The sequence below is a fragment of the Osmia lignaria genome, chromosome 5, assembly GCF_051020975.1.
Source record: "Osmia lignaria lignaria isolate PbOS001 chromosome 5, iyOsmLign1, whole genome shotgun sequence".
Taxonomy (NCBI): Eukaryota; Metazoa; Arthropoda; class Insecta; order Hymenoptera; family Megachilidae; genus Osmia; species Osmia lignaria.
Window position 1 is genome coordinate 5,635,945 of NC_135036.1, and position 18,177 is coordinate 5,654,121.

The 18,177-nt window shown below is 34.1% G+C and overlaps 1 protein-coding gene across 1 annotated transcript in view; it reads right to left on the reverse strand.

Annotated features, from left to right (window-relative positions):
* The window catches only part of LOC117607821 (octopamine receptor beta-2R), a 142,749-nt gene extending 133,241 nt beyond the window's left edge, over positions 1–9,508 (reverse strand). Inside the window, exon 1 of the mRNA XM_034331950.2 lies at positions 8,894–9,508. The gene's annotated coding sequence lies outside the window, so the exon portion shown is untranslated. The remainder of the gene's footprint in view (positions 1–8,893) is intronic.
* Positions 9,509–18,177: the final 8,669 nt, after the last annotated feature.

Here is an 18,177-nt window from a genome sequence, read left to right on the forward strand (position 1 = left end):
ATCATCATTTTATTTGCTGTTATACAATTTCTGTCGAACACCGAACAAAAATAGGATCAATTAGCGTTACACTCATTTATTTTCGTGTTAGACAGCCGGGCTACAAAGTGCAGCCACCGTCACGGTGAAAATTAGTATCGTAGTGAAGTACGTGTCGACCTACTTAGCACGTTTCCGTAATTGGAGAGTTTTCACCGGCCTTTTCCAGAATAGAACAAATTTTTACAGCTATAACAATTTTCTAAAAGAATCACTGCTGTGTAATGTTTATTAAATAAAAAGAATTGATAATTAATTGCATTTCAATAATAAAAAAAAGTCGTTTGATTTCGGTGATAATTATGAATTTGATGATAGAGAAGAAGGTGCGAATATGAGATAGGGTAGAAATATATAATACTAATGTATTAACTTGACACTTTTAACAATAATTGTATATCAAGTATTATAATGAGTAAAATACCCTTCCATAATAACCATTCTGGATAGATATCATTGTTTTGTTTAACTTTTGAATAGTGGAGCCTGGGTCATTCATGACCCAAACTTACAAAACGTATACAAGAATATTACCTAACCTAAATGAAGAGTTTCATATATTGAAAGAATAATTTTCGAAGGAATAATGTAAAATTTTAAAAAATTAAACAAAATTGAATGAAAATTGGGGCTCTCTCCATGGTCCGCCGTCTGAGGGAAAATATAAAATGGCTAATTATTGTCAAAGTAAGATTCTATAACTTTATTTTTCTATAAAATAACATTGTCTTATATTACTACCCGAATGTCTATTAGCTCGAATTTGCCATTATTTAGAAAAAATGGAAAGAACCAAACGTTTTGTATTTATGCAGCAGATTCCACACAAAATTAATTTTTCTATTTATTAGTATTTTGAAACTTTCTGCATCCAAAAATAAAATGGATATCGCATATTAGTACCCTTTGCTCTAAATTCTGAATAAAAAATCATTTGAATCGTTCGTTTTATAAAACATTGCACGAATCGTTAGGAAAATAATTGATTATTCGGTGACGCTCGAGTCTGCTCCAAACTCGACCGTTCGAGCGAAACTGGACGATCATAAATCAGGCATCAAACGAAAACACGAAGCTGAAACTGTTGTCAGTGATATAACCGCACAAGTGGTCAGCCATCAAGTGTACACTAGCGAACGCGTTGGAAACGTAATTCGATATCAACAACAGTGGCATTGCGGTGAGAGTATCAGCTGTTACTCACCTGAAACGTTCACTTTTTTACACGGATATCCTGCCAATTAAACGTTAAATTAAACGTCTACCTATTAAAAATTATATTCACATTTACAGGCCCTTTAGATTGCTATATAGAGGGAAACGCATCAAATCTGACAAAAAACAATGAATAATTGTAATACACCCACACCTCGCTTTATGGCCCAGATACGTTCCTGAAAAGTTGGCCAAAAAGCGAAAAACCATATAACGAATCAATTATTTTGATACAAACCCATATAAATTCAACTGGATCTGCTCCAATTTTTTATAAAATAATATAGTTTTTAATTCATAAAGCATTTTATTCTTTTTATTTCCTATAAAAATGCTTACATAAAAATAAAAGTACAGCATTTTTTTTTGGCCGTATAACAAAACGTTATGAGCCGTAAATCGAAAAAGTGCCATAATTAAAAAAGGCCGTTATAGTGAAATGCCGTATAAAGAGCGGCCGTATAGCGAGGTGTATTTTAATCTTTCAACCATTTTTTTCTGTTCCTACTTGAAGGTGTCAGGGATATTTGAAAGTCATTGTCGTTTATTTAAGTAGATCAAGTAGGTACTTAAAATAGGGTTAATATTAATGAATCGAAAGGTAAAAAATGATGTGTTTTTCTTGCAATTCTCGATCTGACAACCATAGAATGTCAATGAATCACCTAATCTCTTTTCTTTTTTGTTTCTTTCCTCCGTCCCGGTTGCTCGTTTTCACCCTTTTTTCAGTTCGATACGACCTATTTCCCCGACGCGAACGAAATTGCTTGATAACGGTGAAACGGGCTATAATTGTGCCGACTGTACAGCTTGATTAATGCGACAGAAGATTGCTCGGTAAATTTCGGACAGGCACACAGGGACAACGACAAAAAGTAAACGGGTCCGCGACAAAAAGTGAAGAATGGTCACGAAGGAAAATTCGTTCAAGATGAACCTTAATCTGCCGAATACACCGCTCAAATCTTAAGAACCAAATCTTTATTCAACTCAACCGATATTACTGAAGAATAAGAAGATTTTAAAAGAAAAAGTTTAGCGTTGAAATCACGAATACGTGATAATAACCATTTAAATGTTAATTAAGAAAAAGATATAAATGATTGTAATGTAAAATAAGAAATTACCGTCACTTAATCGCGAAGGTAGACGGTGAAGTACACTTTCCAAGATGAGATAGCATCAAATATAATCGCCTTCTTCGACGACTGAAGTAAATGAACCACTTAACGAACAGCGTGTCAAGAGAGGTCGTGTGAGACACGAGCAATAAGGGGTTAAGTTGATTAACGCGGAGAAAATGGTGGTAGATGGTGGAATTTGCGCATCGAATTTTCGATGTAAATAGAAAAGGCAGTTCGTCGAACCGTAATCAATCGACGGAATATACATAATAATGGAAGTTAAATTTACTTTTCTTTAAATAAAAAATAATTGATTTTTTCATAGTAGAGTAAAATACATATCGACCTCTATATAATGATTACTCCTTTTTCTAAAAAAATAAAATATATTTTATGATGCGTTTCTTAAATAATAAACTATAATTTCATTCGGAATAAAAAGTATTTGGGCTACGAAAGATAATTATAATCATTAGTATAATTTTTAAGCAATAGAAAATAACATGAGATATGAAATTAAATTGAAATTGTGGCTCTCTCCATGGTCCGCCGCGCGAATGATTACTTTTCTAGAAAAAAAGATCAATCATTTTATAGGAGATTGTAATTATTCAAAATGTAAAATTTAGATTTGTAAAAAATGATATTAATAATGTTATCTATCCTGTTGCAATATATAAATTAAATATTTAATATCTAAAAAATAAAAACTGAAAATAGTAATAATTATCTTTTATAGATATCTAGATTATTAATAATGAGTTCTAAGCTCCATTATAAACTGTTTAAATTGCTCGTAACATAAACACGTATCCAATTACCCATTAAAACGTGACGATCGCATAATTAACCTTGGAAAAATGAATACACAATAAGAAAATGAAAACTAATGATCATCCTGCTCGATGAACATGTTTTTTGCATAACACCGATGGATATTCAAGCTTCTGTGTGACAGCGCATCTAACGATTTGTACATTAATAGCTGAAAGCCACGGAATACTCATTAACTCTCCCTTGATGGTCTTTCGCTTCTTTTAACTGCTCATTAGCTATTTATACCTTCGTCACTCTGTTACCTCCACGTTTCATCGTGTTCTTCAACACTGGCATCCCGTCGCACGTGCGTCAGCATTCTTGGAAGGGATTACCGGATGAAATTTTATTTTCGTCCATTTCATTGCATGCGAAAGAATCCAAATATAACTATCGAAGGTAAAAAATATTGTTAAACAATCATTTTATTCTGAATCATATCCACTCGACGTTAGAGTTCTATAAAGGATGACAAGTGTCCCAACACTTTTCAAAGACGATATAAACGGAGCTGCAAGGATGTCGGTTCGTCTCGAGGGAATCGTTCTCTCAGTCTCGAAATTTCGTCGACTTCCGCATTTATCGCCTCGACTCTCCTTCGACCGCGTTTCAACAGAGAAATATTTCTCGAGGATCCAATTCGACAGAGAATATCCGAGATGACTCGCGATATTATCGCGTCTATGCTCAAGGATTATCTTGCCATTGGTTTTCAATCGAGGCTGTTTCGTCGGACGGACGAGCCGGTGAATTTTCTCTGTACAAAAGTACCCTTGTTCGAGTCGAATCGGGAAATTGGTTTTCCGTGATGCCGAGCATTTGTAACGTGCCTCTTTCAACCAAACGGAATGCTCCCGTATCGATGACGCGCCCATGCTGGACTTGCATCTTTCATTCATAAAAGCAAGGAAATATTTGGAATACCATGAAAATAATACGGTTTTCTCGTGAGATATTTTGTAAAAATTTCAAACCCACAATTCATAAAAATTCAAGGAATTTTTTAATTAAAATTCATTTATAATTTTAGTAGATAAAATCAAAATTCCGTAATGAAACGATGGTATGAAAATTATAACTTTTCCTAAAAACTTTTCAACGAATCCCTGTTAAATATTTAATAAGCTCTCGTGCTTTACAAAATACCAAAATGTGAAACTTTTGATTAAGAAAGCGGACAAAGCGAGGATCATCCGTGAAATTTTGATAAAATCATTTCAATTTTCCCGAATTAACGAATATCGGTAATTTTTCTTTGACAAAATGCTAATTAACAATTTCCATTAGAATACAAGCAGTACCGCGATGGGTAGATGAATTAATTGCCTGTTTATACAGACCGAAATACCGAATCTGTTTCACGGTAACATGTTCCTTCAAACGTATCCTCTGTACGACTTCCGTATCGTAATTACAATGCATCCTTTTGATCTTCTACAGAGAAGCTCGAATACACAGTAGTCACATCGTGCAATTGTTATTCAGCTGAGCCTTTGCAACCTCGAGTGCGTGAATATGTGTTGAATAATTCTGTCGTTGGATCTATTTGTTATTCTTTTTCGGAATCTGTTACTTGTGACGAGAAATTCGTATACGTACGAACGAATGAGCAAAATGATAGGAAAACTTGCGACAAAGAGATTTAGATATATTCTTCCTCGGGAAAAAATGATTTTTCCTTTGCGCGAAACTGGGTTGGTATTCAATTTGCGTTTCAACAATTTTGCAAGAAGATACTCTACTTTGTCAATAATATGACAAAGTAAATGAATATAGTTTATCAGAATGTGTAATAAAAGGGTTAATGAGTAGAATATACAACTTCCTCCTAATTTCTTATCAAATTACTATTCTGAAAATTAACAACTATAATAACAATTTTAACACTAGAACTACCAAACCAATCAAAATGACTGATTTCCAGTTTCTTATTTTAAATTATAAATTTTATCGAGATAGTTTTGACAATGGTAAGATAAAAAATTTAAATTTTGTTTCATCTTTTAAATTATTTACAGCTTAAAAATAAGTGTGCATCAAACGTCGTTAGTTCTACTGTTAATACCTGTGTCTGACTATACACAGACTTTTCTACTGCGACTGCGAAAGGGTTGATTATTTCATTATACAAAATTTGAGATAATTTACATAGAAAATAAGACATCCTTGGTATCAAAATTTTCTCAAGGATCGTACAATAGCTGATCTTTGTAGAAGGATCCCGATAACTTCCGTAATTCGGTATTTCCGCTACACTCGCGACGATGTACGTATGCAAATCCTCTGGCAGCCAGTTCCTTGATCCTGTCACTGAAAGTTTCACGACTCGAGGTAACTCGCCGTCATGGCGTATTTCAGCCAGATCAATGATAACAACCGCCATGAATCGTATTTTCTGGCGTGGTTTATTGCCAAGGAAGTTTGCCACGCCGACAGAACTTGCCGGAAGATATTTTTGTCCGCAGGATTTTCACGGGATGCTGGCTTAAAAATTGATGAACCAATCGAATCTTCGAATATCGGAAGAACGTGTGTACGCCAGTTTGAGAAGTTCTTTCTTTTCCTTTTGTAAAATTTATACAGTGAGGAACAGATCGACTTTTTTGTTTTTGAATTGAAACACTTTTAGAATGTCAAAAATAATGTGCAATTGGTGCCGGAATAACAGAGCAGTGGTAAATTAAAAACTTCTTTTCTAATTAAAAAAATATTGTAACTTAAAACTTGAAACGAGCTTTTCTCAAAATTATATCTTTTATATTCGCGAGCAGTAAAACTCGACGAATTTTTTATCGATTCACTTCAAGACAGCATCTTTAAAAATAAATTATCAAAAGAAGTACGTACGGATTTTACGACTCATTAAAAATTTTCTGGGTTGCAGAGAATTTTATGCAGAATTTTCTTTACCTAAAAATGAAATTCTTTGTTGAAATTCTCAACTGTTCTTCAAAAATTCATACGTATTACTTTAGAAAATTGTATGTAGATAATGAAAATTTTTTGTTTTGCCCCAGGGTCAAATAATAATCATTTCTACAGGTTCAGAGCCGCAATTTTGAAAAAATCAATAACCTAAAAAATATTTCTTACACTTCGAAATATGTATAATAGAGTGTCTATACTGGATTTTGCATTTACTTCATTGCTTCTTCAAAAAAAATTTCTAAAAATCGAGCAATTTTTGAAGCTTCAAAGTGGCCCAACCCTTAAGTAAAATTATACTTTGACCAGCATTCAGAATTAAAAAAAATATAAATAACTTAATATTATGCTACCCCCATTAAGAAGCCATTTTCCCTTAGAGAAACCTGATTTGATCGCGAGTGTACAGTTTAATCTTGTTGCTCGTTGTTCCAATAACTTCGATCACGTTACCACCACACCGTTACAGTTTCAAGTACCGATTTACTTATGGAACCTTTGAAGATGCTTTAGAACAATACCGCAGGGTCAAACTTGTGCAGTACAGGCAAAATCAAGAATTCTATCGACTAAGACTTTACATAATGTAAATGCTTAAATTATAATTCTGCTCCCGATATGACACAATCAATTTCCAAAACATTAGTTATAAAATGATTATAACACCGTAAATTACCCTTATTTATAATTTAATGAAAAAAAAAGAAGAATATAGTCAATGTTTAAATGGATCATAATGCAACATAGAGCTTCAATATTATTAATAGCCTACTTCGATCAGATTTAATTGAAATCCGTTTTACTTTTGACGGGAATAATTACTACATAAAAGACAGGCAAATTAATTGCATTCGAAACGATTATTGCTAAACGCATAAATTAATTCCATCATGAACCGCTCTTAATGGAGTCGACGTAATTAACAGTGCAGTTTCGAGGGATTCTTTATTATTTCGATTGAAACTAATACTTTATTATTTCAATTGTAATTAATTACGCGGTTTCGAAGGATTCTCTATTATTTCGATTGTAATTAATAGTGCGGTTTCGAGGGATTTTTTATTATTTCGATTGGAACTAAATGAAATAGCAAATGAAGTATTGAAAATACCGAAGTAACTAAACAAAAACGGAAAGAAAAGTCCAGTTTATTCCGATTCGATTCTCCCGGCCACGGAACCGTGGAATGTGAGCTTTTTTCAATTAAATCGGCAACGATAAATTCGCGTCAGTCAAGAACGAACGGGCACAGTTCGTTGGCAACGATCGAACTCTACGTAACAGAAGAAGATCCGTGGAAATACGTCGACTTTGAGGACACAGTGATAATGCGAGAACGGTGTCTGCCGATGGCATCCGGCTCTATTGGATTCTGATACGGTTTCAAGCTGTAGCGAACGTAATCTGACATTGAATGGGAAATTAATTACATAGAGCAACGACCTCAGGTACAGCGGACTCGATTATCGAAACGTACCTACGTTTTTGAACGTAACAAAATCGGATTATTTGAAATATTTGAAAATATTAGCCTTGTGCTTTCCTTGAAAGTTAAAATCATTTTTAGAATCATTATAAATACATTTTCACTAAAATTATCAATCTGAATTAACTTGATCTCCGACTATTCTAATAAAAGGATATCAATCCTAATAGAGGAGAAAGTACGAATATGAAATATCAGTTTTAACTCCTATCAAATATTACGACGAATAAAATACTTCCTCATAACAACCATTCCCTGGGTCATTCCTGTCCCAAATTTGCGAAACGTACACAAGGGTATTAATTTTCGAAGGAATAATTTTCGAAGGAATAGTATCAAATTTAGAAAATGAAATACAAATCCGAATTAAAATTGGGGCTCTCTTCATGGTCCGCCATCCGAGGAGTAACAAACGTTTTCCGTAACAGAAAATTTCCACTCGTATTTCATAAAGTGAAATTTACTTTGGTTTATTTTTGAGATTATGAAAGCAAAGAGGATAAGTGATACTATAATAATAGTAGTATTAGTACATCAAAGGATATTTTGATTATGATTAATAATGATACATGAGGAAATGACAAATTGGTAGAAATATGAGACAGTTTCATATTACTATCACATTTTTTAAATTATTACTAAATAATAAAATGAACATATAAACATACAAGATGTGCATATTTTGTGATAAATGATTTCCTAAAAATGTAAAGGCAAATTGTGGATTTAATGACCATCATGCCACTTTTAGGCAAAATACTTACTTGTCGTTGTCTTATTTTATCTGACGTTCTATTATGTTTAATTTATCATTATTAATGTTCTATCCTAACTTTATAACTTTATTTTTCTCAAAAGTAACACTGTCTCATATTACTACCCGAATTTCTGTTAGACTGAATTAGCCATCATTTAGAAAAAATGAAAAAAAAAACAGAATTTTTGAATAGTCTATAATATTTATATTTATACAGCACATTCCGCATGAAATGCCAAAATTTCTATGTTTGATTTTCCTATTTATATCTATTTTGAGACTGCCTACATCTAAAAATAAATTGGGTATCCCATATTCGTACCCTTTCCTCTGATTACAATATTCTATCTCAGTGATCCATCGACCAAAAATTTAAATAATCGAAAATTTAAAAAGTCCTTTCAATATTCAAAATATTGATTCAACGAAAGTTGAAAATTTCCTAAAAGAAAATAAAAAGAAACACAAGTTCCATAAAACACCACGTGGAGAGGTTTCTGGGACGAGAAGAAGAAAATGTGACAGACTCACCCTAATCGTTGTCAGAGAAAAATAGTGAAAAGAACACAGGAATTCCAGTGCCTCTTGTTTCACCATGCAAATGCCTGGATAGTTATCTAGACGTCAGATCGATGCAACACCGTGCTTTATCACCGTTTCGTTATGGGACAGTTCGATCCCCTGTGACACGAGCTTTGCTCGTCAAACAACGTTTTCATCGCACAATATGTCCAGTTTACGGTTGAATGACTTTACACAAAAGGAAAGAAACAGAAAATCACCGTCTCGATCAAAGCGCAGAGAAATAAATATATTCTTCTTTCTTTTCTATTCCAACGAAGATTAACCGATCTCCGTTGAACCACTCATCCTCATCGTTTCATTTTTCAAATTCATAACAATCTCCAGTTCCTTTCCGTAACAACTCTTACGAACGCCTCAACGAAAGCTTTATTCGAGAAGATTAATTAAGGATCGAAGCGTTGTTAACGCGAGAGCTCGGCCGAGATGTCGAAAAGGGGTTGCGCGGGAAAATCAGCCGGGATTTGCCGAGAGTACGGTGCGCAGAATGGCAGCAAGAATGACCCGACTGGCTGCGTGGCGGCGTTGTTGCTGTCCGCGGAGACACTACGGGCCGACGTCGCTTCGAACCCCCGGGTTTCCGATTTCCCAACCCCTTTGCTACGCTGCCGGTGCTACCGAAATCCTGCCATCCCCCTCCCGCCCCTTTTTCGCTCGTGCGTTCTTCACAGTCGCGCGCGGCCGAACGATGCGACCGGTGATTTGGAATAAATCTCCCCTTTCAACTTTAATGCCAATTTTTTTTCTATTTTTCAAGAGGAAAATTTAAAAATTGCATGATAGTTGAATTTCCATGGTCTAATCTTGAATGTTTGTAACTCAGTACATTTAAATCCATAATTCTTCTTTTTGTTTTTTTAAACAAATACATTTCTCTATTGAAAAAAGAATATTGATTGCAGCTTAAAATTCGCATCTCTCCTAACGATCCACGAATGCAGCCGGATGTTCTGGCGGTGGTAGAGATAACCACAGCGGCACGATAAATTCGCGATGCACTTTCTGTTTTACAGCGACATTCATTAACCCGGCGACGGGGGATGAAAAATGCAGCGGCCGCATAAACGAGTACAAAAGTGCTCTCTGGCTTGGTGGACAGTGTTGCAGCAGGGAGAAAAAAAAATGAAGAAGAGAGAGAAAAAGTATTTGAAACGAAGAAAGAAATTTAGCGGAGAAGGGTGAATGAGAACGGAATAGATCGCGGAACGGGGGCGAATGAATTATGAAATTTTTAACGAAAATTCATTTGAAAAATGAATAAGATTAGAAGATTATTGGATATTATACGATTTGGTTGGCTTCAACCATCAGCGTTTCTCATTCGTGGAAATTACTGATTCGGATGATCGATATTATGAGTCTAATTTTGATTTTCAGGTATACGATGTTTAAACAGGGTTTAATTTCGTCGTTAAACAAACAAACGATTAAATATGCTGTTGTTTGAATAATAATGGCACAGCTTTAACATGTTTTCCGTGAATACTCGCTAATGAGAGGATTAAAACTCTCATTATAGTCAGACTGTTGCATATCAAATGACCAATTTCGAAACATGGAGAGTTTGACTTGATTTCGTGACTTAAAAGTATTTCAGAATGACACTTCCGGTACATCAATTTAAAGCTTAAAGTTCGACGAAAAAAAATACATAAAGCTTTCATTAATATTCTAAGTCCAAAATGGCTGGTTCCAGATTGCACCGAATAATGCATCCAAATAAAAACCAATTTTAACATGTATAAATTCTACTACTATTTCATGACATAAAAGTATTACAAAATGGCACTTGCGGTACATCAATTTAAAGCTTAGACCTTGACAAAAAAGACTACAAATAGCTTTCATTAATATTCTCAGCACAAAATGGTTGGTTGTAGATTGCAACGAACAATGTAAAGTAAAAACCAATTTCAATATATATAAATTCTATTGCAATTTCATGACATAAAAGTATCACAAAATGGCACTTGCGGTACATCAATTTAAAGCTTAGACCTTGACAAAAAAGACTACATATAGCATTCATTAATATTCTCAGCACAAAATGGTTGGTTGTAGATTGCAACGAACAATGTAAAGTAAAAACCAATTTCAATATATATAAATTCTACTACTATTTCATGACATAAAAGTATCACAAAATGGCACTTGCGGTACATCAATTTAAAGCTTAGACCTTGACAAAAAAGACTACATATAGCTTTCATTAATATTCTCAGCACAAAATGGTTGGTTGTAGATTGCAACGAACAATGTAAAGTAAAAACCAATTTCAATATATATAAATTCTATTACAATTTCATGACATAAAAGTATCACAAAATTGCACTCGTGATACACCAATTTAAAGCTTAAGATTCAAAGTTTAAAATAAATTTCGCGTCTTTGATGAAATAAAATTTGTACCACGGATGACCCCTCTATTAATAAACGTATAAAGAATCGATACGTTGTACATTGTAGTACAATAATGCAATAACAAACTATTATCAGGATTGAAGATAATTGCACATCATGGTTCACATCATTACCTTTAGGTATCAAGAATGATTAACCGACCGTATTCACGTGAGATGAAATTTAAAGCCGCCGCGTGTTCCGCGAATTTTAGCCAAAGTTTTATCGTTGTTACCAGCGAACGGCCAGAGGTGAAGGGAGGGCTTGTTAGCTAATGAGAGAATTTTAAATCTCCGGTAGGAATGATGGTAACTCCATGCTGGGATAATTACGTGGCAGGATGGGCACGTAATTCCGACTGGAAGTTTCGCAGCTCGTGAAAACGACGAAAAATCGGAGAAAACCTGTGACAATGGTACTCTAACCATGAATCCCATGGAACAAATTTCTTCTAACTCAAAAATAAAAAAATTAAGTCAATTATTGGCAAAAGATATTTCAACACCTTCGTTCGAACTTCCGAAGCATAATCTAAAAAAAAGCAATTTAAGTAGCTCATAAGCTTCTTAAATGAAAAAAATAAACGAAGTACAGTGCAAGTCTGTTGGAAGGAATTGCAACAAAGTGGAGGCTCGCTCGAGGAAAATCAATCAAGGTGAAGAAAAAAAAAAGAGAGAGAGAAAGAAGAGGAAAATAAAGTCAGCGATCAGAAATCCCGAGGAATAGAAAGAAAGAGAGAAAGGGAAAGGCAGCGTGCCTAAGGAAAGTAGGATTTTTCGAGGCTAGATCGTTCGAGGAGATTGGCGGCGTCTGACAAAGCCGGTACGTGACCACTTCTGGCCGAGAAACTTTCCCTTGCATCTTTCGACACGACATCGCGTGTACCTCTTTCCATTTTTTTTTTTTCCTTTCCTTCTTTCTCTCCGTCTCGCGCACTCGAGATAAGAACGGCACCCAAGGTCCTGCTCTAAATAGCGAACGGTACCTGACCTTCCGACCTCGACCCTCGTCGACAGGGGACATCGATACGACCAATCGAAATTCTCTTTACCTCTGGCGATTTTCCATTCGTATGGATGGGTAATCAACACTTGGCTTCGATTTCATTTCACCCTCTCCTTTGGAGAACATGGACGGGGCGAAAGGAATCTTTTCAAACACTTTTCATTTCCTCCCTCATTTTTATGGACTGTTTGGTGCAAAATGCAATTTGAAAAGAAGTCATTTTATGTAATTCGGTACTTTTTAATAATTTATTATTTAATCGGAGATTATCAATTTATTTTGTTTAATTTATCGCAACCCCCTATGTGATGATAGATATTTACATTTATTTTTAAAAATCTAGGTAAGTTATTATTGAAAAATTGCATATTACTCGGAGTTACCTTAACAAGATCAATATCTTATCGATAATTTTGATTAGGTATAAAAAAAGTCATAAATTTTACAAAATGTCAAAATAAAAATTGAAGTAATTTGAAAATTTCAATTTGGAAAGTAGTAATTTTGCAGTGTGTAAGGTAACTCGAGTTTCAATAATTTATTATTTAATTCAGAGATGTTGATAATTAAGTGTTAATTGTGTTTAATTTACTGCAATTCCCTATGCGACAGTAAATATTTACATTTCTATTTGCTTCTCTGAAATCTAGGCAAATTATTACTGAGAAATGGCATATTACGCCAAGTTACCCTACAAAGATCAATATCTTTTCAATTATTTTGATTAGATATAAGAAAAAGTTAAAGTGAACATTGAAGTAATTGACAAGATGACTGATTGTGCAATTTGGTTAAAAATGCGGGAAGAATTTTTCAACGACGAAGATATGTTTGTCCCTGGAGTGTACACGTTCGAACAGAGAATGTAAAACATGCTGAAATTGAGGAATAAAGGAGTTGGTACTTGAAACTATGAATAGCATGCGAGGTATAATGTTTCTCAGAGAATGCATTAAATTATTGCGAAATATTTAAAGAATACGGAATAATGGGACTAACAAATATAACAAAAATAGGTATAGAATTTTTCATTAGTCATCGTTTGAACATCTGATGAAAGCTTTCAAAGGTCTCCTTTAAAAATCGTGCAAAATTACCAACGAACGACTAATCACATAACCCTTTCTTCATTGTGCTCTTTAATCTGGCCTACTTTTCACATACTATTATTACACCGATGCGATGCACATTTGTACATTACGTGCATTAAATGCATAATTTGATAACAAATCCATTACCAGTGAAAATTAACGAGACCACTGTCTTCTAACATTTCTATCGAATTTAATGCAAATTTAATTCGAATTTAATTTATTTTAAAACAAATGAGAAATCAATTTAGATCGTCACCTTGATCGTGATGATCCCAAGCTTGAAAGCTTGAAACAGTAAAATCCAAAGGTTTTTAATCTATATCTAATCTACTGTATCTAGTAGAAGAAGGTGGCATGCAAGGTGTAACGTGTCGACAACAAGGTATCGGAGTTAACGTTCAACTTTAAATGCTTTGCCGCGAGTATCACTTGAAAGATCTTATTAGCGAAAGGTCGTGCTAAAGTACCACTATTTAGTGAACCTATACAATTTCGTGCAGTAGAATATAGAGCCTCCAATTTAGTGCTATGTTGCAACTGTGGCTCTCAACTACCCTTCTTTTCTTTTTCAAAAAGCGAATCAAGGAAAAGGAAATTTCTATGAAACTGATTCGAGAATTTATTATTGTGTATGCATTATTCGCAGACCATTTCCGAATTAATTAAAATGATGACATTCCTTCATTTATATTGCACGTCTTCGATATCGAACGTATTAAGTATTCATATCATTAATTTGAAACGCTTGACCATCCTTTAAATGACAAATTTTGCCTGATTGATTTATGAATAAAGAAATCATTTATAAATAGCAAAGTTGAAAAGTGCAAATGCACTATTTTTCAATTTTGTGGATCTCCTATATAATGATTAAATCTTTTCTTAAAAAAATAGAAAATATAATGTAATGAATTTTTATATAATAAAACTATAATTTTTAAAGGAACAGAGTGAAATTTATGAAAAGAAAATTATATGAAACACAGAATTAAATTAAAATTGTGGCTTTCTCCATGGTTCGCCGCGCTGTCTGGGGACTCTCTCCATGGTCCGTCATTCGAACTGGTAAAAAACGCATTATATTTTTTACTTTTTTAGGAAAAGGATCAATCGTTAGCTCGACGCGTTCATTCAAATTTTCATCAGTTAAAGTATTTTCATCAATTTGAAAAGTGATATTTTTTTTGAATACGCTCGCACCCTGAGAGCCGCTGTTTCAGAAGCGTAGCTAAAGTACAGAGCGACGTGTACCGTGGCACAATTAAGTTGCACCTCGAACTGCTAGGTAAAATGGTTAGCAGCCTCGTTTCTCAAAGCAATTTAACATCAAAGAAGTCTCAAATGTGAGCCGGTACACGGAGTCATTTATCGCCTGACAAAGAACCGGAAGTGAAAGGGTGCGTTAAGATTTCTGGTATCCAAAAGAGACTCCCAATACCATCAAAATTGCCTGACAATTGTTTTCCAGTAAACTATGAAAATTCTTTAAAATCTAGGAAGATCCTAGGGGTACCTAACTTAGAACCATCTCTCGTCAAAAAAAACATATAAACAACCAAATAATACCTATAATAAAACCCTTTCTTTATAGATGTTATGATCAAAGATAGTAAATCTACGTTCTAAAAAATAAATCGTAGATTTTATCAACGTAGATCTACGGCCTTGCCTTAGGCAATGTGATAACAAAAAGAATTCTAAATTAACGTACATATCACTATACTTGGTCAAGGTTCAATTAAATGTACAAAAATCTGTCCTAACAACATCTTGCATTATTAAATTCATCCTACCATTAATTATATTTTATTTCTTTTATTTTTTATTCATTATTTTCCATCAAAATATTAGGATAGATTCGGATAGCAGATTATTAGGGCAGATTTTCTGTACTTGAAAGTACATATGTACTTCTTAACATCCTGAAGAATACAAGCATGAAATTTCGACGAATCTTATTCCCATTGAAACATAGAATCGTCCTAGAGAGAGTCCAGTCTCGTTCAACTGATTTCATTAGAGGCTCGAGTAACTCTGGAACAGCAGAGATGTTCGTGGACTTCGGCAAACGTGATTAGGAGAAATCTGAGGGAACAAGTCGCAAGTCCCATAGTTCGTTCTCCATCGACGTGTCCCTTGCATCTGCAAACAGTCGTTTCACAGAGGAAATTGAATTCGAGGGACACGTCTTGCATATGCTAGTCTTTCCATAGTCTCGATTATGAACGGTGAATGGAAGGTCAATTGTGACCCCAAAAGATACTTCAATCAGAATTGAACACTCCAATTTATAACAGAAGACTTTTGTATAGTGAAAAATTAATATGCAGAGTGTCTCAGCAAATATAAGCAAAAATAAGCTGAATAAAAATAAATTTTTTTGTTTAATATTTCATTTTCGAAAAAAGCATTAGAAAATGGTATTTTTCTTTATATAAACTGAGAAATGCGACCCTTTAGAATAAAAATAATGCCCTTAATATCGCTCTTTTATGACAAATAATTTACCCCTGACTTCATTAAAAAATTTCAATTAATTCTCGAAATATGTAAAAAAGAAAATAGTTTTTCGGGTTAACCTTTGATGGTAGCTTTCAATCCTTAAATGAATGAATTAGCACGTATAAAAAAATACGTGTCTAACATTTTTTTGATATACTATAACATATCACAGAATAGAGGAAAGGGGTGAGGTACACCTTGGGTACCTTTCTTATTCGTGCACATGTACTCGACAAATTTTCGAACTCAATTTACTTGGGAAGAAAGTTCAAGTGGAAAAAATTTATTATGTTTTTTTGACTTATTTTTCCTTATAGAATCACCCCCTGCTCGGTTGTACTACCCGACCTGAGACAGCTTGTCTACAAAAATATTTTAAAAACTGACAGTGAGTCAGAAATAAACACACTTTGGGGTAGTCAGAAAGATGAAGTTATACGCGTTTAAAATATTGATATTCTCTTTTGAACCTCTATATACGAAAAACAGGGGAATAAGGATATGCAGGATAATTTATCGATGAAAGCTTAAGCGAACGGGTTGTGGGTCTCGGAATATGTAGTTTGGAACTGCACTTAACTACGAAGTAATTATTATCAGGTGCTGCGACTTCGGTAGACTCCTTCCGGAACGCGTTAGAAATTTATTAATTATTACACCGTGCATAACACGTGCACGTGTAAGATGAAAGGACCTTAGAGATCTCGTGAATATGTTAACATTTAGTAACTATAGCATCGATAATTACAGTAAGCCCTAGTCAACCGTCTTCAATCAAGTTGTATTAAATAATTATTAAAGATTAGGAAGAATATTTATACAGTGTTCTGTATTTAATGGCACAACCGGAAGAAAGGTGAATCTATCTGAGAAAATAATAAGTCGAAAGTGTAGAATGATATTCTTTCATACGAGCCATCGGTTCTGAATAAATTAAAATTAAAGTTTAATTAAAATTGGTGCATTTTGTAAAACCGCAGTAGATTGCTGTAGACGCCATCTACTGGGTGGTGCACCAAACGACCTTTTTGGTCCCGCTGATAGGAAGCGCAAAAAACACTTCGGTGCGTAGTTTACTTGTTTACCGGCAGATAACGCTATCGTGCGATGATATAAAAGAATGCTGCTAGACCGACTTACCGACGGCGCCAAACTCATTAGGTAAATCAAAATATTTGAATGATATTTATTTTTGACCCAAAGTAATCAAGCGTTTATAAACCGTCACTGTCATTCGCAACACTATTTTTAACAAAAACATAATTAAAATTCAATGAATTACAATATTAAAATTCTAAGAAAGTAATTCTAAAAGAAACCGTGAATTTTTTACTCGCAACGCTAAATTAATTAACATCACAAAGCCAAACTCTTTCTTAAAACAATCGATATTACAAAATGTTAGTCATAGTTACTCCCGCTCTGGAAATTTTTCGCAACACTAATTTAATAAATGCAAAAAAGTGAAAAATTTAATAACAATCGCGAATTCATTCGCAACACTAATTTCATTAACTATAGAATACAAAAGAGTACGCGTGAAGGCTGCTCCATTATGCGCAACGCTAAGCTGAAAAAAAGAAAAGAAAAAACGCAAACTGTAACGCAACTCTACTCAAATCTACCGAATTTTGTAAGACGCAACACTAATCTAAAAAAGGGGTACAGACAATCCAAGACTGTACCACGGCAGCTGGTCCATAGCTGCCTTATGGACCATGGCAGCTCCACTGGATCGTTTTTGGGCATTTCATCATATATCGCAACTCTAATACAAAACGCGAATATTCATTATCGCAACACTAATTAGCAGGGAACTCCATAAACTAATGCAAAGCAATCGCGTATTTATAAGTCGCAACACTGGGAAACAATCGCGTTAATGTCATTCGCAACTCTATCTTTAACAGACATGCAATTAAAATGCAATAAAAGGGGATTTTCAAACCGTTAATTTTTCATTCGCAACACTAATGCAATCAACATTAAAAAGCAAAACTCTAAAAAATCTTAAAGCAATCATCATTGAAAAGTTAAATTCTATTTTCAAGCAATGCAAAAATCACGATTATCATGCCTACGCAACACTAAATTAAACCGTGATCAATATTCATTCGCAACACTAAATTGAAAACGCGATTTGCCCAAAAATCATGGGGGTCACGGGCCCCCTCTTCTCCTGAAATTACAAAACTACAACTACAAGCGAGCACAGTGACAAAGTAGTAACGA